Source organism: Lissotriton helveticus, chromosome 11 (genome assembly GCF_964261635.1).
Source record: "Lissotriton helveticus chromosome 11, aLisHel1.1, whole genome shotgun sequence".
Taxonomy (NCBI): Eukaryota; Metazoa; Chordata; class Amphibia; order Caudata; family Salamandridae; genus Lissotriton; species Lissotriton helveticus.
Genome location: NC_136072.1, coordinates 366,939,088 through 366,963,460, shown reverse-complemented (window position 1 = coordinate 366,963,460; position 24,373 = coordinate 366,939,088). Strand labels below are relative to the sequence as shown.

General features: G+C 48.5%; 1 long non-coding RNA gene across 2 annotated transcripts in view; it reads right to left on the bottom strand.

Moving 5' to 3' along the window:
* Positions 1-17,821, bottom strand: part of LOC144791140 (uncharacterized) — a 125,812-nt gene extending 107,991 nt beyond the window's left edge. For both annotated transcript variants that reach the window (XR_013602310.1, XR_013602309.1), the window contains exon 1: positions 17,552-17,821. This is a non-coding gene — a long non-coding RNA (uncharacterized LOC144791140). The remainder of the gene's footprint in view (positions 1-17,551) is intronic.
* Between the last annotated feature and the right edge of the window lie 6,552 nt (positions 17,822-24,373).

Below are 24,373 nucleotides of genomic sequence, written 5' to 3'. Positions count from 1 at the left end.
AAGTGATATTTACAAACCCAGGGAGGAACTTTTGAGGGATAACTGGCTATAATTGGAAGAGGAGGCATTGGAGGTCTTCTCCATCCAATCTATGGTCAAGTTAATAATCTCTTTAAATCTGACCAAAGCAGCCAGGCCAGATAATCTTCTCACAGGCTACTTTCTTCCCAAAGGTTTTTATAGCCATAACTAAGTTGGGTATATTCCCGCTTAGTTGGAAGGGGGCAGTTATCAAACCGATCTATAAAAAAGGGGAGATGGATGTACCTGGTAATTATCGATGGATACCCCTACTAGATGTGGGTGCAAAATTGTATTCGTCATCTTTATCTCTTTAAAGAATTTGATTGATTGTAATAAAATAATACCAATGGAACAAGGGGCGTTTAAATGCAGGCACCCAGCGATAGAGCATTGTTTTAGTTTGTGAGCCCTGGACCAAAAGGCAATGGAAACTACACAGAGTTTATTCTGTTGTTTCGTTGATTTAAGTGCGGATTTTGATTTGGTAGATCACAGTATGCTTTGGACTAAACTACGACAACAGGGTAATTCCCTATGTTTATTGGCAATCTTGCAATAACTACATTCCTAAAATTGGGCCCAGGTGGAGCTTGACATAAATGGACCCTCTCAGAAAGGATATCTCTATGCAACAGGTTAAGACAGAGTTGCATTTTGGCCCCAACACGGTTTTCCTTGTTTCTTGCAGACCTCTTGGGAGTGCTGGCCGCTGCACAGACATTCTTGCTGAAAATGGGGGGTAGACATGTGCCATGCCTACTTTACACAGATGACCTAGCGATTCTTGATCTGATCCAAATTGGCCTCCAGATCAAACAAAATAGATTTAACAGCTACTGTGAGGCAAATAAGTTAAAGGTGAATATGGGTAAACCAAAAATAATGAAACAGTCTTGGATAATCGACTGCTGTACGATGTTACCACCAATTCCCTGAGATTATTAGATCTTTCAGCAGCATTTTACATTGTCGATCATGGTCTCCTTCAGGACATGCTGCAGAAGATCAATATAGCAGGCACAGGATTTAAGTGGTTTGACTCCTTTCAGGATACCCCTTCATTAAGGTATCTATACACCCATTTGGATGGAAAATCCTGTACCTTTCTTTTGGGGCTTACCAATTTGACTCTTACCTTACATTTAATTGTAACTGGGTCTCACTTGGCCACATTAATTTGATCTCATGGCCTTCTCTTGCACATTTATGCAGATAACACACAAATCCTACGAAGGTTCAGAGAAGGACAGGAGTTGGATGCTCTATTTCAACAGTGCGTGTGGGGTCAGGGTGTGGATGAGGGGTCATTGGTTGAAAGTGAAATGCAATAAAACTGAAATCTTCGTAGCACTTAGAATGGTAAAATCTCTTTATGACCTGTGGTCCTGGTGGTGTGCCCCACTCCTTCTAGAAGGAACAATAGATGGACAGAACGCAGAACAATGTCATGCATTCACCCCAGTACAAAGATCTGGGCCTAAATCCATATTTTTTTTGCTCGCCATGCCATTCCAGTTTGGACCCAGCCATTTTCAAATCAGTCTTGGTTTGCGCCCAATGGGAAGAGTACAGCCCGAACTGCCAGGCCAGGGCCTCAGTGGACTGGAAACAAGCATCCTAAAACAGGTTTCGGGCTTTCAGCCCTCATCAGTCAGGATAGCTTGACTCCAGTGGCATGGAGAGCACGGGACCCATGTCTGGGCATACCCGCCCCTCTCGGTGTGACAAATACAAAAAGAACAATTGATGGACAGAAAGCAGAACAATGTCATACAATCACCCCAGTACTGAGATCTGGGCCTAAATCCATCATTTTTTTGCTCACTATGCCATTCCAGTTTGGACCCAGCCATATGCAAATCAGTCTTGACCCTGCGCCCAATGGGAACAGTCCAGCCCGAACTGCCAGGCCAGGTCCTCCCTGGACTGGAAACAAGCATCCTAGGACCGGTTTCGGGCTTTCAGCCCTCATCAGCCAGGATAGCTTGATTGGTGGCATGGAGAGCTGGCTGGCTTGTTTCCGGTCCAGGGAGGACCTGGCTTGGCAGTTCGGGCTGGACTGTTCCCATGAGGCACAGGGCCAAGACTGATTTGCATATGGCCAGGTCTAAACTGGGGTGGGATGGTGAGCAAAAGAATGATGGATTTAACCCAGATCTCTTGACTGGGGGTGAATGTTTTGATTCGTTCTGCATTCCATCCATCAATTGTGTGTCTTTTGCTTTCTCGCCCTAAGTGCGTCGGGTATGCCCAGACGTGGGTCCCGGGCTCACTGTGCCACTGGAATCAAACTGTCCTGGCTGAAGAGGTGTGAAACCCTGAAACCGGTCCTAGGATGCTTGTTTCCGGTCCAGGGAGACCTGGCTTGGCAGTTCCGCTGGACTGTTCCCATGAGGAACAGGGTCAAGACTGATTTATATATGGCCATGTCTAAACTGGGGTGGCATGGTGAGCAAAATAATTATGGACTTAACCCAGATCTCTTGACTGGGGGTGAATGTTTTGATTCGTTCTGCATTCCGTCCATCAATTGTGCGTATTTTGCCACCTCCTTCTAGAGCAGCTTTCTTTGGCTTCTCTGAGTCGAGACTTGACCATGGAAATGCTCTTTATCTAGATGAGGCAAAGCATCTTGAGAATTGGCCCCAGGGTAGTCAGATTAATACAACCAGGATAGTGGCAACTACCCAATGATTCAGTCACCCATCGCCAATTTTGGAGATACTTCACTAGCTTCCTATTACGTCAAAAATTTCCTTTCAACTTGTATGCCTAGAGCACAGAGCCCGGTACTTGCTTTTTTCTGGATTTCTTCATAATAGCTTATCTTGAGCCGTTCCCACAAGTACTCTATCCTCTTCCGACTCCTCCCTGTTGAACTTTCCCTGGGTAAGGAAATGTAAGTAGGAGGTAAATCATTTTCTGTTCTAGCCCCCAGGCTGTTATACAACCTCCGGGAAAATGTCCCATACCCTTCTGTTTTGGAAACACGTTAAGAAATGGCTTTTCTCAAATCTTAGAAGATGCTCTCTTTGCTTGTTTATTGTTCTCTGCTCTCCCTGTACTTTTCTAGAGGCAAAAAATGTGACTGATATATGGACATAAAAATATAACAGTGTAACAAAATATAATGTGTCAGGTTTCCCCAGGCACCGCAGGCCCTCCACTGTTTCCATGTAACATACTAATGACTGTCCTCATGTACATCTATGTCCAAATGCTGCAGACTCCAGCATCTGCTAATGAACTAGTCCCAGATTACCTACTTCCATGTAAGTATATTAATTTGCATTCTGATGTCATATTGAAAACCGAGTTACTTCAAGCTCTCCAATCCACAAGTGGCCATTTCCACCTCCACCCTTCTGTTTGGGATCTGGGCACATTGCTAATACCATCAAAATCTTAGGACTCGTGGCTAGTGTGAGAGAACCTCAATACCTTCACTGAACCAAGCCCATCATGGGCCATAGGATGGCTTCCAAAGGATAGCACCAGTAATCTCAAGAAAAGTCCTGCCAATGGCAACTCTCTGCTGGTATAGACACTCAAGACATTTGCATTGTGAGCAAAAACACCAGCCTCCTTATGAGAACCATAAATGATCCTGGAAATTCTCCCAGACGAAGAAGGAGGTGAAAACCTAAAGTTTGGAAACAAGATATCTGAGTAGATGCACATTCCTCAAATTTTCAAATTGTAGAAGAAATAAGATAAAGAGTCAATGCTAAGAATTCTTGTTGCTGCACCTGAATAAAAAATTAGCTAGCATTGGCGCCAAGAATTTTCAATTCCATTAAGGACACGGAGACGAGGATTATGATTCTCTTTCTATTTATTTGCTACTCACAGCAGCCAATGAAAATGTTTTGTTATGTAAATAAACTACATTTCCCATGATGCATATCTTGAACATCACATCCTGTAAGACCCTAGAAGAGTCACAATAACAGAAAATCATCCTCTTTCTTTGTACGAACAGTAAAGGTCCAATAACAATAACTTAAGTCCAAATAATATCCTCCAACGTGGAAGAACCGAACCAACTGGAAAGTAAAGTCTTCTTAACCAGAAGTACTCTTATTCCATCTTCTTCTCAGAACCTTAAAGGAATGAAACACAGGAAAACCCTGTAACTTCTACTTAAACAGAATATAAATACATACGGGTGGGTAAACATTACAAACATTGTAATATAACCGGGTGGGATAATCCTCGCCTCCATGTCCTTAATAGAATTGTAAATTCTTGCCGCGAATGCTAGCTCATTTTTTTATTCTATTCCAGGACCGGAGGCTTCTGATTATGCTAGTTTAACACTTATCAAATACAACTGAGGCTATATCATCCACCGGTTTATAATAACACTGTTTAAATGCTGACTCTGAGGACCAGTCAGCAGACCTCATGATATCTTGGATGGTAGAACCCAACATGAAGGTTTTAGAGGCCATGGCACCACGAACAGAATGTGCCCCAAATATCTGGGTATCAATACCCGCTTCTTGCATGACTGTTTTTTGCCATCTGGCTATAGTAGCTGCAGACACAGGTTTATAGGGTTTTTGTAACACAATCAACAATTGAGTTGAACCAACAGGTCGTATGGACCTGGTACAATCTTCATATGCTCTAAGACATTGAACTACACATAACTTGGCATTAGCAGGAAAGGCATGATAATCAATAATTTTTGAGAATGTTTTAGTTCTGGCAGTAATATTAAAAGAAACTCCTTCTGGAGTAAATACTCTACCTATAATATCCAGGGCCTTGACGTCCGATGAGCGTCGACAGGCAAAGAGACATAACAACATGGCAAGTTTACACGATAACTGTTACCTAGTCAACAAATGATTATCTGGCCAACTGTCAAATAAGGCAAGAACTAAAGATACATTCCACAAAGAAGAATACTTTGGTTTGGGAAGATTTGCCACGCGAATACCCTTTAACAGCTTACAAATAACAGGATGCATGCCCACAGGCTCGCCATCTATTTGAGAATGACCAGCGGAAATGGCAGACCTAAAATTGTAAAGGAAATGTACGCTAACCCTTCCGAAGCTTTCTCTGATAAAAAAATCACAACATGGGATAACTCGGCCCCCACGGGATCCACATGTTGTTCCACTCACCAACGAACCCAGCCCTTCCAGGCTGAAGAGTATCGCTTCCTGGTGGAAAGAGCCCAGGCCTGGTTAATGAAGGCTGTAGCCTTGTCCAAAAATCCTGGCATTTTCCATTGTTGCCTGAAAGCCTCCAGACCATCTGGAACAACTGCCCCAACACTACCATCGGATGCACCTCTACATGAGGGCCCTGGATCATCGTCGAGGACCAAGGAATCATCCTGGGGAAGTCGCAGCTCATTTCCAACAATATTGGGAACCAGGGCTGCGACTTCCACAGTGGGGTTATAAGGATTATCTCCACCCGTTGTCGGTTTACGAGAGTTGTCACCCTCGGAATCAAGATGAAGGGGGGAAAGGCATAATTCAGGCCCTTGGACCAGTCCTGAGAAAAAGCATCCATCGCTCTCGCTAACGGATCCGGTCTCCAGCTGAAGAACATCTGTAGTTGATGATTCAGTCTGGACACAAAAAGGTCTATCTCGCACGTGCCCCACACAGCTAGCAGTCAACTGAAAATCTGGGGCTGGAGCTGCCAATCGCTGTAATCTTTGAGGTAACATGAGTTCTAATCCGCTACTACATTGGATTGTCCTGGAAGGTATTCCGCTACAACCAAAATCTGGTGAATCAGGCAGTAATGCCAGAAGTCCTTCACTATCTCTGCTTACAGCGACATCCTCGTGCTTCCCAGTTTGTTGATATACCTCACTGCAGAGATGTTGTCCATCCGCAGGAGGATGCAGCATGAGACCTGTTTGGGAGAGAGTGTCCGGATCGCAAACGACCCTGCTAACAGTTCTAGACAATTGGTATGCAGTTCGAGCTCGCCAGGGACCACCAACCTCCGGTGGAGATATCTCCGCAATGCGCTCCCCAGCCCCAATGGCTGGCATCCGACTGAATGACCACTTCTGGTTGAGAGCCGAAGATGGCTCTGCAGTTCCACGCATCCACGTGGGCTAGCCACCATTGAATCTCCTCTCGCACCTCGCTGGAAAGGGGAACTCTGTCCGTGTAGGACAGGCCCTTCCGGAGGTGTTGGATCTTCAATCTCTGAGGGCCCTGTAGTGAAGAGGGCCTGGAAAATCACCCATATCGAGGAGGCTAAAAGATCCACTGTTCTGGAAATCACCCTCAATGAAAAAGTCTGCTTGGACAGCAGAGTGGAAAGCTCCCTCTTGATGTCCTTCAGTTTGGAGCGAAGAAGGCTCAGCTGGGCCGTCTGTGACTTGATGACGAACCCTAGAAAGTCCATTGTCAGAGTCGGACAAAGGACTGACTTGCGAATGTTGATGACAAACCCCAAATTTTGAAGAACAGACATGGGCATGTGCAAATGCTGCGTGACTAACGTCGGAGTCTGAACCATGATAGGAATATTATCCAGGTATACTATCATGCAGTCGCCCTGTTCCCGCAAGTGCGCTATCACCATCTTCATCACCACCGGTTCCGCCATTGAAACTGTAGGAAGCGGCGGCGAGGGGAAAAAATAGGAATCGACAGATAGGCGTCCTTCAGGTCAAACCGGATTATCCAGTCTCCTTCTTTCAGCAGATGTGCCAAGAGATGAATATCCTCCATCTTGAAATGATTGTAAGTCATGAAATGGTTGAATTCCTTTAAATTCAGTACCAAGCTGTGACCTCCACCTTTCTTCTGTACCAAGAAGATATTGCTGTAAAAACTGCGAGGACCATTGTCGCAATACGCAACCGCGTGTTTCTGCAGCAATGCGTTGAGTTCTGCATCTATAAAATCGCATTTGAATTGGGAAAAAGAGAGTTGAAGGGGATGGCCGTCCTGGAAGGGAGTTTGATGAAAATCCAGGTGAAAACCCTGAATGGTCTGTAAGACCCAAGCATCTTGCGATATCAGAGCCCAATTGTGGTAGAAATACCGAGTACGACCCCCCAAGGGTAACTGAAAATTGTCAAAAACTTTTACCTGCAGACTCTGGAGCTTGGAGGCCCGCTCGATGTCCGTCTCTGTGGAAGCGCCTTTTGTTAAAGCGATGTCTGGTAGGGTAGAAGGTACCCCCACGAGTGGAGTCCCACTAGCCTTGACCACGGCCATAGTCTCCGCTTTGAGGACCTTGTTGATAGTAGCGGCCTGGCAAGCGTTCTCTGCCTCGCCCGGTTAAAAAGGCCAGCATTGAAAACCTGTTTGATGCCCGATTGGGCCTTGTCAGGGGACGTAAAAGTGCCCACATACTGGAAACATCTTTTACAAAACGGTCCCGAAGAGGTTGCCCTCCGCCAGAGGTCCTGGTTCCGCCGCAGCCAACTCTGTCAAGTTAGAGTCCATCCTCATGAGGAGTGACTTACGCCTCTCTGTGGAAATAGCACAACTGGTGTTGCCCAACAAGCAGATAGCCCTTTGGATCCATCCAGCCAGGACGTCGGGATCCATGGGAGCACGGACTCCTTTGCCTCCAGGGCCATTTCTAAGATGTTGGCTAGTGGCTCCGCCACACCTAGAAGTTTGCCTTGGCTACTGCGCCAGGCCCGATCGATCCCCTTTTTTAGGACCTTAGCAAATTTCTTAAAGAAAGTAAGGAGGCTTACATCTATGTCAGGCGTCTCCGCCACTATATTCGGAATATCCGGTCTAGGACATTCAGAGCGCTCCTGTTATGCACGTCCTTATCATAACTTTTGCAGAGATTGTCATGGAGATATGCGCTACCTCCAGTGCAGCAGCCCAATGCGATGATCTAGGGTGAACAATATCGGCCGGATTAAAAGTAAGGGGGCATTTAACGCTAGGGACCGGTCCTGCTCAACATTTTTTGTTTTGCATAATCTCTTCCTGGGAGGTTCCTCCTCCTCTGGGATATCCTTCACCGTGGTGTCAGTATCGGTATCAGTGACCGTGTCCCTACGCTCCTGACGTTTAGCTTTATTCCCATGTTCGGAGGAGTAGATGATTTGGGCAATGTCGCAAGTGCTCCGAAATGGGGCCAAGATTTCCCTGTAGGCTCGCCAGAAGCAGCATCCTTCTTCGGTTTGGCGTTAAACCCATGCTTCTTTGCAAACCTTTCCAGTTGTTTAGTGAATGGTTTTATCGCAGCAGCCAATGCTTGTTGCACAGTACCAGTTACTGCCTTTTCAATGGCCCGATTAACAGAATCTTGGACAGAAGCGTCCAGAGCCTCCACAATATTATCCCCAGAGAAGTTGCATGCACTTCTTCCTCATAAACATCATCATCCTCATAGCGAACTCAGTCATCCATGATGCACTGCAGATATGGGAATGAAGAGGAGTAAAGGGGGGAGCTAACCAAAAAGTGCACACCACAAAATCAAGAACCTAGCTCCTCAGCAGATGCTGTATAGATATTATTGCAGCCCACAGCGTGTAGGGAGTGTTAAGTATAAAAATATAAAGTTTTGAGGAGTGTGTGCTCCCTCCTGGGCCAGACGACTGTTGCAGCCAGATCAGGAGTCACAAACCGAAATTTTCCTCGATGCTAATGAGCCTCGGAACAACGAGGAGATGTGCGCTACGTGCGTAGCCCAAAATCTACTAAAAAGTAGCCCAAGTGGGTTTTGCGCGTCAACGCGAAGGAAAGAACCCTTCAGGCACCGCCCAGCACATCAGGGAAGCAACCACGGTGGAAAACAATTGTCGGACGCTGCCGGGAAGCAGCGCGGTACTCAGCACTCCAAGGCGCATCAAATCTCTTCAAGCCCTACCGGGCAGGAAACGTTTTAAAGCTCCGAGCGGGATAGCTACACACAATACAGCCCAATCGGGTGTGCAAACACAGGCAAGGCTCCTAGCGGGAGCGTATTTGACAAAAAGCCAGAGGGCACAATGCAATGAAAGAAAACTCCTGAGGGGAGCGTTTTAAAACAATTGAGCAATTAACCACACAGCGCGCAACGCGCAAAACACCAATGCATCTCAAAAGCCTCCATGGCCGAGAAGAAAGGACAGTCACTCCCGAATGGCCTGAATAGCCAGAGAGAATATGAGGCAGGCTAAGTCAGCAGGCTAGTGTGCTGATGTGTAAGATGTTCTTTGTATGAGTTCCAAATTTCCCTCTCACAGTTCTTTGACAAGGCTGAATCAGAGCAAGGCAGTAGTTCTGTGGAGATTTTGGCAGCCTCAGCGAGGATGACCCAGGCATGATGGGCTCAAGACCAAGTCCAGATGCAACAACAGTGCCTAGCTTCTTGGCTGGCCTTGATCTCGAAAGGTTACAGTGGTAATGGAAATAGTGTATTGAAAAAAAAGGGGTCTGGCACTAATCACCGATAGTAAGGAACATTGTGACATCATAATCTCACTAAAAAAAGCACAATGAATTTTGACATGAGCTCTTTTCCCTTTTCATTGACTGGCTGGCTGTTTTTTTGTGAACGTCTCTGAAACCTTCTGACCCTGCAGCTGAAGTTAGACCAGAGTAGTGCTTTTGCTGGTTGCCAGATCCACTATAGGAGTAATGGTGGCCAAAAAAGAAACACCATAACAGACACAAATTTGCCCTTTTTGGGACTTTGCCCTAGGGATACAATACCTGGGGATTCTGCACAACGTATTTCTTCATATCCCAGGCCAAGTTATTTAAGTCCATTTGGGCCGTAAGGGCTCTGGATTCGGGAACCCTGCTACATTTCTTAATCAGAAAGCAAGTCCAGGAAGGGAGCTGGGCCTTCATCTAACCTGACCGGATGCCACATTCCACATCAGATTAGCCTAAATGCAAGAAGAGCTCACTTTAGGTTTAACTTTTTTTTTATTTGAAATCTGCACCTGGAAGACAAGGCAATCAGCGCAAACATTACATCATCATCAGCAATCATATACATGAGAAGGGTAAGGAGAGGGCACAAGAAAATCAGCATAACAGTCCAATACCCATCTAATCTGCGGCAGTGTTGACCTTCAGGGGAGAATGCACAGTGCCAACCAGGTGGAAACCCCCCTCCCCGCCACCCCCAACTCCCCCCGCCCCTCCCTCCCCTCACCTCCTCGTCCAGTGCTCGAGTCAGTCTCTTCCAGCGTCGTCTTGTCGGGTCTTGATTCAGAGTCCGCCCGTTTCCCCCTTATTAGGCCTCTCCCTCCGGACCCGTGAGTCGTAACAAGCTGAGATACCGTGGGCATGTAAGTTCTCTGAATTCGGTGACCAGTAAGGAGCGGAACGGTTGCCAAAGCTCGTCAAATCGATCCTTATCTCCGGCTAATGTAAGGGACATCTTCTCCATCCCCAACACACCCCACAGCCGATGAAGCCAACCTGTAGTGGAGGGGACTGTAGTAGTGCGCCAATGTATCAAGATATTTTGGATCGCTGAGACTAGGGTGATAGCCATTTGGCGTCCTCTTCGTGAGCGCAGGGGGTATGTCAATGGATTAGGTAGCCCTAGTATGATGTAGGCAGGGAAGCGGGGCAGTTCGGTGTGGAAATGTGCGTCAACGTCATCGATCACTTGTGTCCAGTATGGTTGTATCAGGGGACAGTCCCACAAAATGTGCAATAGCGTGCCTAAGTGTCCACATCCCCTCCAGCAGGTCGGGTCTTTACTGCGGTCCATCTCACTTATCCGTTCTGGTGTGTAGTACCAGTATGTGGTTACCTTAGTCAGTGTCTCAGTAAGTCCAGAGTGGTATGCTGAGTGTTGTGCTCTGTAGGAGATTTGGCCCCATTCTTTGTGGCTCAGGGTCCTGCCTAGTTCCCTCTCCCAACGTTCTCTGCCTGGATTATAAAAGTGGGCTGGTCGTGGTTGGAGGAATTTGTAAAGATCAGATATGAGTTTGGTGTCTGAAGTGCGAGTCAGTAGCCATCTCTCGTATGGCCGAAAGTGTCAATCGGCTGTCTACCTCACCTGTGGCTGGAGTGCCCAGTGGCGAACCTGAAGGTATCTCATACGCTCCGTCTCGGGGAAGTTGAATTCTTGTCGGAAAAGGGGAAAGGGGAGCATGCCATCAGGGCCGTAGATGTGACAGAGGCAGCGACATCCCGACGAACGCCAGTGGGCGTAAGTCCCTTTGGCCATACCCGGAGTGAAATCTGGGTTGTCGACTAGGGGCGTATGCGGCGAGGGAAAGATAGTGAGATCGTGTACAACGTTAGTGGCATCCCACGCTTTTAGTGGGACCCGCGTGACGAATGATGCGTAGAGATTAGACGGTCGGGCTGCTTTGCTAAGGAAGGGGATTTCCTGAAGTGGGCGTCCCGCCACTGCTTGATCCTGGAATAACCAGGGTTTCTCGGACTCCCACTTGCTCCATTCAACCAAATAGCGTAGTTGCGCTGCCTGGAAATATTTGCGTAGGTCCGGTATTCCCAACCCCCCTCCTCAGGGGCTAGCGTGGTCAGAGCCCTCCTCATTCTTGGCTTACGACCCTGCCAGATAAAGCGGGCAAGGTCAGCCTGCATTTGCCGGAGCCATCCCGTGGGTGGCTGGAGTGGCAGTGCTCGGAAAAGGTACAGGATTTGGGGTAAAATGGTCATTTTGACCGCTGCTATTCTGCCCAGCCACGAGAGGGGAAGGCTCCTCCACCGACACAATTCGTCGTGCACTTTCTTTTGGAGCGTGGCATAATTGACGGCCGTCATAGCGGGGAGTGTGGAGGTCAGCTGGATCCCTAGATAGGGTACTGCGTCCGACGCCCATTGGAGGGGAAATGTGGTCCGCAGATACCCCTTGGTGGGGGGTTTCAGGGAGAGGTCGAGGGCTAACGATTTGTCTGTATTCATTTTGAAGCCTGCGACCGCCGCAAAGGCATCCAACTCTGTCATGCACGCGGGCAGGGCCGTCCGCGGGTTGTCAAGTGTGAGTAAGACATCATCCGCGTAGAGGCTAATGGCGTGTGTGTAGCCACCAAATTTTATCCCCGTCGCCGTGTTGTTTTGACGGATCCTCTGGGCAAGCGGTTCCATATAAAGGGCATAGAGCAGAGGCGACAGCGGGCAGCCCTGTCTCGTGCCCCTCTCTATGGCGAAGTTCCGGGAGCTATAGCCATTTACTCGGACCACTGCTGTAGGGAATTTGAAGCAATTAAAGATGAAGGTGCAGAATTTCTCTCCGATGCCAACTTTCTTCAGGACCATCTCTAGGTACGGCCAGTGAACTCGGTCAAATGCCTTCTCGGCGTCAACCGCCAGCAGCATACATTCTCCGGGGATCCGGGAAGTCTTTTTTATGAGGTGTGTAACTCTCTTGGTGTGGTCGACTGTTTGGCGATCCGGTATGAATCCCGCCTGGTCCGGGTCTATAAGGCCCGGTAGGTGGGGGCCCAGTCGGGCCGCTAGAATGCTCGTGTATAATTTGAGGTCTACGTTGAGCAACGAGATGGGCCTGTACGAACCACATTTGGTTTTATCTTTCCCAGGTTTTGGGATGACTGAGAGAGACGCCTGTAGAAGGTCTTGGGGGATGGCACCAGGTTCCGAGAAGGTATTAAAAAGACGGGTGAGGATCAGAGCTAGGATAGTGCAGAAGGTCCTGTAGAAAAGGCCTGTAAAGCCGTCTGGCCCTGGGGCCTTCCCCGGCTTAAGTTTAGCTATGGCCGAAATCACTTCCTCAATGCGGATGTCTCTGTCGAGATATTCCGCCTGTGAGGGCGCCAAGGAGGGGAGTGCAACCGAGTCAAGATAGTCGGTTGCTGCCTGGCCGTCTAGACGGTCACTGGCGTAGAGAGTGGCATAGAATTCTCTAAACGTTTCTGCGATCTCAGCGTCCTCCGTAACTGTAGATCCATCGGGGCAGGAAAGTTCTTTCACCGTCTACTGGTGACGCAGGACTCAGAGCCTGCTTGCCAACAGTCGGCCACATCTGTCCCCTCCCGTGAAATAGGCATGTCGCAGCCGTATGGCCGCGTATTCTGCTCGATCCGTATCTAGGGCGGACAAGAGGTGTCTGGCCGCTTTAAGTTGTTTCCAAATTCTAGGAGCCCCTGTCCGCTGGTGGATTCGCTCTAACTCCCGTACCTTCTGGGTAAGTTCATCTTGTTTGCGTTGTCTGTCTTTATTCTCTGCCGAGGAGAGGGCTATAAATTCTCCTCGGATCACCGCTTTCATGGCAGCCCACTGCGTCGCCCGCGTCGTGTCCCCATCAGCATTGTGTAATTGGTAGTCGTATATCGTGTCCTGAATGCGTTTCACTACATCTTTTCTATGTAGAAGAGTGTCACCAAGACGCCAGACCCTGAGGGGATTTGAGGTAGGTGGTAAAGTGAGGGTGGTGGTAACTGGTGCATGGTACGAGAGTGAAAGCACCCTTATCTCTGTCGAGGTGGCTAGTGCGCAGACTGGGCCAGAGACGAAGAGGTGATCTAATCTAGCGTAAGTCTTGTGTGCGTTAGAATAATAAGAGTATTCTCTGTCATTTGGATGCGTGCAGCGCCAAAGGTCATATAGGTCCAGCTCAGTTAGTCGGTCTGTGCAGTTGGCGGAGAATGCTCTGGTCTGGGGAGAACGTTGTGCCGACCTATCCAGAACTGTGTCAAACACCATATTGAAGTCTCCCCCCAGTATGATGTGCCTGTCTGGTGTGACTGTAATGTCGGTGAGGGCTGAGTGCACAAAGCGTTCCTGGCCGTCGTTAGGACTATAAATGGACCCGATTGTGAACAACAGGCCTCCCAGAGCAAAGCGGTACGCTAACAGTCTCCCCCTTTGTTCAGCACATTTGTGTAGAACTTTACCTCTAAATGTCTGTGCTACTAAAATCGATACTCCACCGGTCTTGTTGGGGCCGGAGGAAAAGAGCTGAGTTGGGAATTTTCGAGATCGGAGTCTATGACAGTCGCATGCCACCAAATGGGTTTCTTGTAAGAGACAGATGTCGGCCCGGGTGTTCTCCAGTAGGGACAAAATGGCACGCCGCTTAACAGGACTGTTGAGACCCCGTACATTCAGAGTTAAAATCTTAAGGGTTGTAGGTGGCATAATGTCTGCGGGGATCGAACTGGCTAGTTTGCATGCCCGAAGGGGCGCGGGACGCCGGGACTGGACCAAGACCATTGTGAATAGAACTGAGCACTGGACAACCCACCCACTCACCCACCCATTCCTCTCCCCAACCCAACCAGCCCCCCCAACCCAACTGACCCCGAACTACCGCCCCAACATCAACCAAGTCCCCCCCCTACTCCCATGGCCTCCCACCCGTCCTCCCCATAACAACCCCGTAAAGAAATACTACTCATAGTCTCGGGCCTACTGGAGCATAGTGCAGGTCAGTAGTAAGTCACTGTGGAGGGTAACGTGGCAGCGGCCGACTCAGCGGCTCCCCGTCCCTTCCCCCCAGACAAGGCTATAGCGTGAAGGCATACCCCTTGGCAATAGCATCTTACAGTTTAGTCGCTGTGTTATCTGCCACCTCCTGCACTGCCGCCTCTCGTTCCTGAGCGGCTGTGATAGGGTCAGGCCTCGGGAGAGACCTGGGGGATCGTCTCCATCTCACTGTCTGCCATCCATCTCCGAGTCGTCGCGTGGGCCCATCTTGCGATCTACTCGGGGAGGCCTCTCTAGATCCTGCCTCCTTTGGCATGTCAATGTCCGATAATGCACATGTTTCGCGGAGTGATTTGAGTTGGTGTAGTGACCCTTTCCACTTGAAAATGAGACGGAACGGGTGACCCCAGGAATATGGTACACCATTGTCCCTCAAAAAGTTTGTTGCTATCCGAAAGGATTTACGTTTCTGCAGGGTAATGGCAGAAAGGTCTTGAAAGAGGGCTATTGGATCACCCCGGAAGTGGATTGGTTGTTTCGGTCGGGCCTCTCTCAAAATACGTTCCTTCAGGGAAAAATCGGGGAGGAAAGCCAGTATGTCCGGAGGGGGGGGCGGTGCTCTTCGTGCCAGACCGACTCTATGTGCGCGGTCAATACGTATGTCAAACTCCTCGGATTCCCCCAGGATCTCCCGGAATAGCTCCTGCAGGTATTCGACAACGCTGTTCCCCTCGGATTTCAACGGGACTCCCCGGACCTGTATGTTGTTCCTCCGAGAGCGATTCTCAAGATCCTCCGAGTGTGCCTGCAGGTCCACTTGCTGGTCTTGAAGACGGAGGATCTCCTGTTGTAGCCGCTCTATCTCCATGCTGCGGGTTTGGTCCGCTTCCTCCACCGCTGCCACTCGCTCCCCCAGGCCGTCCAGATCTCGACGCAGCTCCCGTTGTTCCCCTGCTAGTTCCTGTTTCAGGGCCTGGAAGTCGTCCCTAAGGGTGTTAAAGAGGGAGGCCAGGAAGGCTTTGGTGATGGGAGCAGTCTCGTCCTCCTGGCCCTGGGGGCTGGCAGGTGTCTTCGGGGACGTTGTCACTTGGGCTTTCTCCCCTTTTGCAGTGTTTTTGTGGAGTAAGTTACGATATTGCGGGATCCTTTGCGTCCCGTATGTGCCATGGCGCCGGCGTGTGGAATCGTTGAGTGTCCAGACGTGGTATTCTAGGAGGGCGCGGGTGGCACTACGGCGATGTCGGGGATGGTACTCGCTAGGCCCGTGGGTCTGTCGTGGAGTCTTAAAGCTTGTTGTGTGCGAGCCACTGGGACCGGCACGGTCGGGAGGAGCTGGGAGCCGATTTGTGTCGGTCCGGGTCCGTTATGCACCTGTGGGTAGATGGCAAACGCGACGACGGGAAGAGGACGTGCGAGGCCCGTTGGCCTGTCTAGGCGTCCGAGAATTCGTTATGTCCGAGCCAGTAGTCTCGTTGGTCAGCCCGTTGGGCGCGAAAGCTGTGAGTCGGAGTGTGCCGGCCCGGGTTTGTTGCGTCACCGTGGGCAGGGACGGGATATGGAAACTCCTCGCCTGGATCTGTGAGCCCCGTGGCCGGTCCGGGTGCTGGGTCCAGAAGGCCGCCGGTGTGGTCAGTTCCCTTCCGGGGGACCCCAGAGTGAACAGTGGTCTCCGAGGGGGCCGCAGGTGTCCGTGCTGTAACCGCCCTGGCTTGAAAATGGCGCTCTGTCAGTGGCCGCTGATGCTCCTCCGCAATAGGCCCAAAGCCGGGGCCTCAAGTTCCAGCCCTCCGTCTGAGGGGCGAGCAAGTTGGTGACGCGGGCGTCCCCCTTCCCCGTCTCCGGGGTAAGCCTCAGGCCGGTGGTGCGCAGGGCCGCCCGACCCCCGGGGCGGGGCGGCACGACTCCCTCAGCCCCAGTTCTCCAAGCAGCGGCCCTCCCGGGAACGAGGCTCGGTCCGTCGCTCCCGCCGCCCTCCGCTCCGCTCACCTCCGTACGGGCTCAGTCTCCAAATGACGGGGCGCCCGCCGCCCCCCAGGCCAGGGGATTCGATGCTCCTCCGGAGGGCCCGCAACCATTCGGGGTGCAGGGGATGCCGGTCCGCTTCGATCTTCGTGAGGACTAGGCCCCAAGCCGGGGAGCCTCGCAAGACATGTCTGATCAGGCCGCCATCTTGGCCACGCCCCAGAAGAGCTCACTTTAAATGGTTGCAGGAACAGCCAATCAGATTGGGTGAAACTCAAAATATTTCAACCACTCTGACTAGGACCTCTGTGGCAATCTCTAGAATATTTCTGTAAATATTACTCAGAGATCGGTGACCAATCAGATTGACCCCAGTATTTAGGACAAGGTGATAAACTGTGAGTCAACCAGTGAGATTAGCTGTAATTCCCCACGTCTGAATTCCAGTCTCAGTTTCACCATTTAACCAAATGGTGTGCTTCTTGGCAATCTTATTTTCTTATAACCTGTTTGTCTTATTTGCTAACATTGTAAAAAGGCATAACTGTAGTATTGTAAAAGAAGAATATTTACATTAAATCATTAAAACAATTTGCTAGGTCCTCCTTAAAATATTTCTTTAAAATGTATCCCTCGTGTTCTAGTGTTCTGGGAAGTGTCATTCCTTAATGAAAGAGCGTTTGGGGTTCTACTAACTATCCCTGCAAAGCCTCATGGGATTGTTTGTTAATTGAAACACATTGCACTCAAATATTGCTCAGAGGGTTGTGGGGTGGCTGTAGTACAACTGTGTTTTATGATTCGTATTGGCAGATTAACTCAGCCCTGGAGCCAAGGGGTCAAGTAAACCGAACCCCAGGTTTCTAGAAAACCTAAAAAAACGTATCGCAGCCCTGTGAATGTTCTATACTTCAACGAGGAAATGGTAAATGTGCAGCACTCTGAAACTGCGGTGGCAAGCGCTATATGAAAAACAAGTTCGGTGCATTCCAGTGAAACCTACATTCAGGTACTAATAAATCATAAGACAGAGTCACTCTAGATGTTCTAAGGTATGTCACTCGGGCCACTTTTCCAATCTCAGAAGGTTGAGCGGGAGTTGAGTGTTGGAGACTGAGAGAAGGGCGCGGGAGAGAGTCCCTCCCTTCATCTGAGATCTCTCATTAGTATATTTTCCCAAACCATAATCCAGAAGGAGACCGTTGTGTTTCTCTCCGAGTTTCAGCGCATCGCCTCACCTTGACGTAGGAACGCAGACGGTTGAATCAGAGGCCACGCCTGCGTCCATCTGCAGTCCTCGCGCGGCAGCCTGTCCTGGCAGGCGGCCCAGTCACATCACAAGTAATAGATTCTTCTGCACGGTAGTAACTGTCGTGCTTTCCCGCCGCGTTGCCCAACAGAGGTGCGGAATGTGACCTGCTCGGATTCCAACCCATCTTTCACCCCTCCACCGCATTCTCTTCATCGGTTACATATTTGACTATTGTCTGGCCAACGTCCAACGACTTTGTTCCTTGTTCGCTGCACCGCGCTGCCTTCGACCAATGGGATGAGAGTCACAGACGTAGCTCTGCGTGCCTTTCTGTTTGACGGGCTTGGGAATTAGGGAGGAGTTGGTTTTCTGTAACAAAGCATACATATCTAAGAAGTTCAACCGTATTTCAAAATAGCTCTCTCTCTCCTACTTTGCCCCATATTTAAATGTGATTCTTTCTAATTTAGTCTGTCTGCTTATTTCTTCTAGCAGGTATTCTATTTTTGCTCTTGGTGCATTCTTTCAATACTTTCAAATTAGTCTCTTGTCCACACCTCGAAGTATATAATATGTTATGGTAGTTGTTATGCACGCACTGTGTATTGAGTCATTCCTTAGTATGGAGTTCAGGAGGAGACCCTGAAGTCAAAAGGGTGAGGCTGAAAGAAAGTTCTGTGAGGCAGAGCAGTGAAGGATATTTTAGAAGGTATCATCTGAAATTTTTTGGGCAAATAACAATTGTTTGTTAAGGAGAAAGGGATGTCCCTTAGAAGACAAGGGTCTGTTAACACGTGCTCTCGAAAAATGAGGGGATGTGTTTTCTGGCCCGTGTATAACCACCTTCTAGCTCATCTTCATAAGGCCTCAGCAGACTGCTCCCATGCATGTCAATGTTTTGAAACAATTTCTCTAAGGGTTAGAGGGCGTTAGACCAGACACATTTTTGGGTTTTTATAGTAAGCGTACTGAAACAAATTCTGTAGGGCCAGACAGAAGTACGTACCGTCATGGATCCATAAAGCTGTATCTCGGTGCTCTGCTCAATTTCCCCGAGCTGCCTTTTTGCCAGTGGACTCAGAAATCTGCAATTGCCTAAGAAGCTCTCCCAGCCCTGTGATGTCAATCTTCAATAGAGCCACAAAGGATGTTCTGTCATCTATATGAAGATGATATCCAATCTATCTGAGGATCTAACTTCCGATTACATCCCCCTTCTCCCCAGAACCCAGGCAAGAATTCAGAAAGGGATATCAACCAACCATCTCAAACTACTCCCTGTTAAAACTGCATTCCTTTGAATATCTCCAAGGAAATCCAACATCCCAATCCAAGGGAGGATGCAATTCTTCTCTGGCCTTGGATTGCAAAGCAGCCACCAGAGAGATTGCCAAGTCTCTGGGCTTCATCCCGGAGAGCCAGCTTAACCTTCAGAGACAAATTGTTGCTATGGCCACACATGCACAATTCCACCTAAAACTTCTTTAGGGCATCAGATATTTCATACCAGATCCAGACTTAAACTAATTCGGGCGCTAATGCTCTCCAGATTGGAGAATGGGAATTTTCTTCCCTGTGGTCTTCCAATAGCTCCAGTCAGAGCAGTTTTGGCTCGTTTCGCCACAGGAAATTTGATCACATCACCCCCATCCCGCTGATGCTTCGTTACCTTTTCATTTAAGGCTGAGCACACTTCAGGCTCACAAAGCCCTGCATGACTCTTCTACCTCCTACCTGACTGGAAAACTCAAAATATCTGGAGCTCAAAGTGGTTTGAGAAATCCAGACGCCTTTTTCCTGAAGCCTCAAACCTTTAAGCAAGAACACAAACTGGTACTTCTCTGGAAGAACCACAGGAATCTGCACCCCACCCCCCTCCAGCCCTTTGAACGACCCTATGTCATGCCATCTTTATAAAAGGAACTCAAAATCCTTCTTCTTCAAAAACAATTTGGCTAAAACTATGCACGCCTTTACACTTATCTCATTGGACTTGAGCACTTCGATACTACAATTTAGTATTGTTTTTTGCTTATGTTTGCATTTGATGTCTGTTCAAATCCACTCTCTTGCACCTTATTGATTTTGTGCTTTTTGAATAGTTTTGCTTATTTGTTTGCTCTTGATGATTGTTGAACGTGTCCTCAGGGGAAGTAGGCCATGGTTGCGCTATATTAAACCATAGAAATAAAAAGAGGTCATTCCAAAGTGTACCTATTGTCGTCGTCAACAAAGGCTAATGCATCCTTATACATGGGTGTGAGTTGAATCCGGCTGAATAGTAGATTAAAGAGACAGGATCTTGTGGCTGCATCTATGCTTTGGAGGCAACCTTCCACACCTAGGCATGTAAAGTTTGATTAGTCCAGCATAAATGGGATCTTTATCTTTGACAAGATGTGTGCAATAAATAGAATGTTGTGGTACATGTGTTTGGTGTGTGTGTGTGTGTGTGTGTGTGTAAAGACAGGAGACTGAGTACGGGGTAAATGGTTTCATGAAGGATACATTGTGAGGATCTGCACAAGGTGATGCTTTTCAAACAGGTTGTCTTCTTTGGACGTGAAAAATGTAGGGCCTCATTTACAATATTTTGCTGTATGGCTGTGTTGCAAGCTTTCCCGCTGCACTGCCCTATGGCAAAAGAAAAGAAGAGGAAAGTGGAATATATATCATATATGGTGTATTCCTGTCCTCTTTCCCTGTGCTGGCACACAATTGGCTGCCTTACACCAGCGCAGGTACACTTCCACCATGGTGCAAGTTTGTCTGAATAGTGGGGATTAATGTTCTTGTGCAGGAAGGGAAACGTTCCTGCACACAAATAATCAATGGGGACAATCTTTCTATGTGCGCTGCTGAATGTTGCACACATAGAAAGAGGCAAAATCTAGGCGAAATTAAGTTATTTTTCCTCATTACTCCTTCCCTGGAGAGGCGTAGGCTTTTGGCGCATTCCCATGTTTACAACTTGTTGTAAATCTGGGAATGTGTCAAATGCCATGGGTGTTATGTGGGAACACCCACCCTAATGCCCACGGCAGACCTCCCCATCGTAGTGTGAGGCACCGCAGTGACTTTCGCTGCATTGCCCCTCTCCTTATCCCTGAAGCCATAAAGAGCCACACAGAGTGGCTTTACTTGGCCTTATAGATATGGCTAAGCTGTCTGGATCACTGGAACATCACAAAAAGTGAAGTTCTGGTTGTCACAGGGCTTGTAAATAAGCCCCTTAGTTCCCTGTGTTCCTACCCCAAAACAGTAGCTTTTTGGTGTGAAGGGAAAAGACATTCCCCACACTAATACTTAGAGGCAGATTTATTAAATATTTATGCAACACAGGGCAGTAAGGCATGTTGTGTGAATGTGAGAGAGCCACTAAGATATGGCGCCGTTCCGTTCTCTCCCTGCCCTGGCGCTCATGAGGCTGCCTAGTGATAGTGCAGGCACCCTTACAGGAAGGACTGTTTTTATGATTTAAATCTATTTTATTGATTTTATAGTAATACGATATACAACAATCTGCCTACATCTAGTGGCCTGCGGTGTTCCAGCATTAAATAGGCAGTGTGCATCATTTAACAACAATAGGAACAGAAGAAAGAGAGAAGACAGTAAGAGGGTCAAACGTGTGGGGTGAGGGATGAGGGGGGTGTGACGGGTATCTAGGGTTCTAGTATGCATCCATGTTCTAGTGATCAGCATGGGATGTCGCACCGTTAAGCGTAGGTTGCGTAAGTTTTGGGGCAGGACGGTTCACGAAATTCATCCGAGGTACTGTATGCAGGTTGGTCACATTTTATCAATGCAGGGCAGTTGTTGCGTGGCTATTACAATTAGCTTCTCTAGCGCCAATATGTCCCTACTTTATGTAGCCAGTCTGAATGGGATGGAAAGACTTCCGTGCCCCACCTTGCAAGTAAGATTTGTTTTGCTGCCCCAGCATTAAGGTAAACGTTCTGCCTCTGTGTGATCGCAGCAGGTATGTGAGCGGGTTAGGAAGCCCTAGGAGTATATAGCTCGGAGGTTTGGGTATATCTGTATGAAACATGGTGTTTACTGCTTCCAGGACCTTGGACTAAAAGGGGTCTAGTTTAGGGCAGTGCCATAGGATGTGTGTGAGTATACCTTATTGTTCACAGTGTCGCCAGCATTGCCCTTCTCCTGAACGGTCCCAAGTAGCTATCCTGGCCGGGGTATGATAACAGTAGTGGGCGATCTTTAGGAGCATTTCTTTGGTAGTTGTGTTGAGCGCTGCGCTACACGCCCGCCAAAGGATATCTCTCCATTCCTTTTCTGTGAAGGTACGTTTGCATTCTCTCTCCCATCAGCCATGAGCCGGTGAGACAGGGGAAAGGAGCGTCATTATCAAGAAGGATTAAATATTAGAGAGTAGCTTCTTATCAGTGGTTCCCATAAGGATCCCCTTCTCGAAGGATGTCAATGTTCTGCTGGCATGCGGGCAGATCCAGGGTTGAGTAACCCGATGCTTCAAGGTCAGGTATTGCCAACGTGCCATGTTGGGCAGGTCGTAACAGTATTGCAGTGCAGGGAAGTTAATGGGCCCTTCTTAGGCATTCTGCTGTGTCCTAAATACTACAGCCGTAGTGGCTGGTGGAAAGCCTGTGTTTCGTATCAGGGGTGTTTGTAGTGAGATAGGGGTGGAAAGACCATGCCGCTCCTGCACCCTGTCCCAAACCCCAATCGTAGCCCATACGATTGGAGAAACATACACGCCCTTTGGCCTATGTGGTTTTGGCAGCCATGGCATCTTCCAAATATGAATGGCCTCAATATCCTGATCAATAAGCACCAGTGTCTTTCCATAAGTGTGCAAGACCATTCCACCAGGTAACGGAGTTGCGCCTCCTGGTAGTAGCAGCGCAGGTTCGGAACACCCAAGCCCCCTGCAGACAAGGGAAGGTAAGCTCGGGTTTTGGCCATCCGCGCTCGCCTTCCCTCCCAAATTAAGTCACATATGAGTGATTGTATCCTGTCTAGGACTCGTGGTGGGGGGTTAGATGGGCAGTGTTTGCACAACTTATAGAAGTTTGGGAGGAGCGTCATTTTGACTGCTGCCATACGTCCCAGCCACAAGAGCTTGTGGGACTTCCACTTGGTGAGGTAGCTCCTCGCAAGTGTTAGGAGGTTTTCATAATTGTATGCGGCGGTGGCTGTGAGTGTGGGGTATATCTGTAGTCCTAAGTATGGATACCAATCTCTGCCCATCAGTACGGATATTGGGCATGGAGTCGAATACTTTCTGTCTCGGGGATGGTCAGACCTAGGATCAGGGATTTTCGGGTGTTGATTTTAAACCCATACGCTGCCCAGAACGCACACAGCTCAGTCATAATGGCCTCCTAAGAAGCATCTGCGTCAGTGAGAGTCAAGAGAACATCATCTGCGTACAGCATTATCTTGTGTTCCCGCTCCCCCCCATCAAGATGCCAGAGATGGGCAAGTTGGTTCTTATTCTTTCGGCAAATGGCTCCATATAGAGCGCAAAGAGAAAGGGGGACAGGGAGCAGCCCTGTCTGGCCCCCAGTCTATAGGAAAGGTTGATGATTGTATCCCGTTCACACATATGTTAGCTGGGGGAGCAGTATAGCAATATTGCGTCCAGCCTTGGATTCGTGGTCCAAGGCCCACCCTGTGAGAAGTTAGCCTGGCATATGATGTCCACTATTCTAGTGGGCACCTTGCACCAGTCTAATCGACCCTTATTGATGGTGGTTGTAAAGTCAACCTTATAGACAAGCTATCCTAGTGAGGTGTGGTGTGTGCACCTACCTACACTAAATGGTTTCCTACTAGAACCTCTCTAGGAGTTGTAGCCAGGGTGTGCTAGGCCCTTACCACCTACAACTGCTAAGTTCAGTAGAACTTATGTATTATAAGAACTTGATTCATTTGTACCTACAGGTACCTTAATGTGATCTTTCAAATGATATCTCAAGATTATATGGTAAAACAGCAGCAAGCTCTTATCCCATCCGCTGCACACCAATGTGAGAAGTTAGCCTGGCATATGATGTTCACTATTCTAGTGGGCACCTTGCACCAGTCTAATCGACCCTTATTGATGGTGGTTGTAAAGTCAACCTTATAGACAAGCTATCCTAGTGGCAGCATGGACCAGCAGTCTTAGGCTAAGACTTCAGAGAGCATGTGAAGCAAGCTGTTTTACCAATTATAATCCCTTGAATACCAAATAAAAGGACACCACACAAGGTATATATCAAATATATATCCATTTATTTCTAACACAACCCCTCTGCACTCTTTATGAGGTCAGAGATCGAAATACATCACAAGTTACTCAATTAGCATACGATAAGTTGCACAAATACAGTTATGCCCTAGGGGCCTCACAAAACATATACTAAGTAAGTGGTATAAGAACCATTATAGAAACAGTGAGTAGGCCTAGGGCCTAGGGAATCGCTGTGGCTACACTAAACAACCAAAGGTTAGGAAGTAGGAGGCCCACAGGAGACGTGTGCAGTGTCTAAACACAGTCGTGAGTTACCATTGACTTATAATAGAGAACGAGGAAGTTACAAAGTTACTGTTTAAGGGCACTTCCGGATGGACTACGACAAAACCCCTTTAGACTAGGACACTTCGAGAGTCAAGACCCACGGGAGCACGGGATTACTCGTCTTACCTCACCCAGGGAAGCCGGGTGCATAGGTGCCTTTTGGTGTCGGGTTTCGTCGATGCTTTCAATGGAGATCTGCAAAGAAGTGCTGCAGGTGGCCAGAGGCAGAGTGTCCGGGTGGATCCAACGGTGGATCGAGGAACT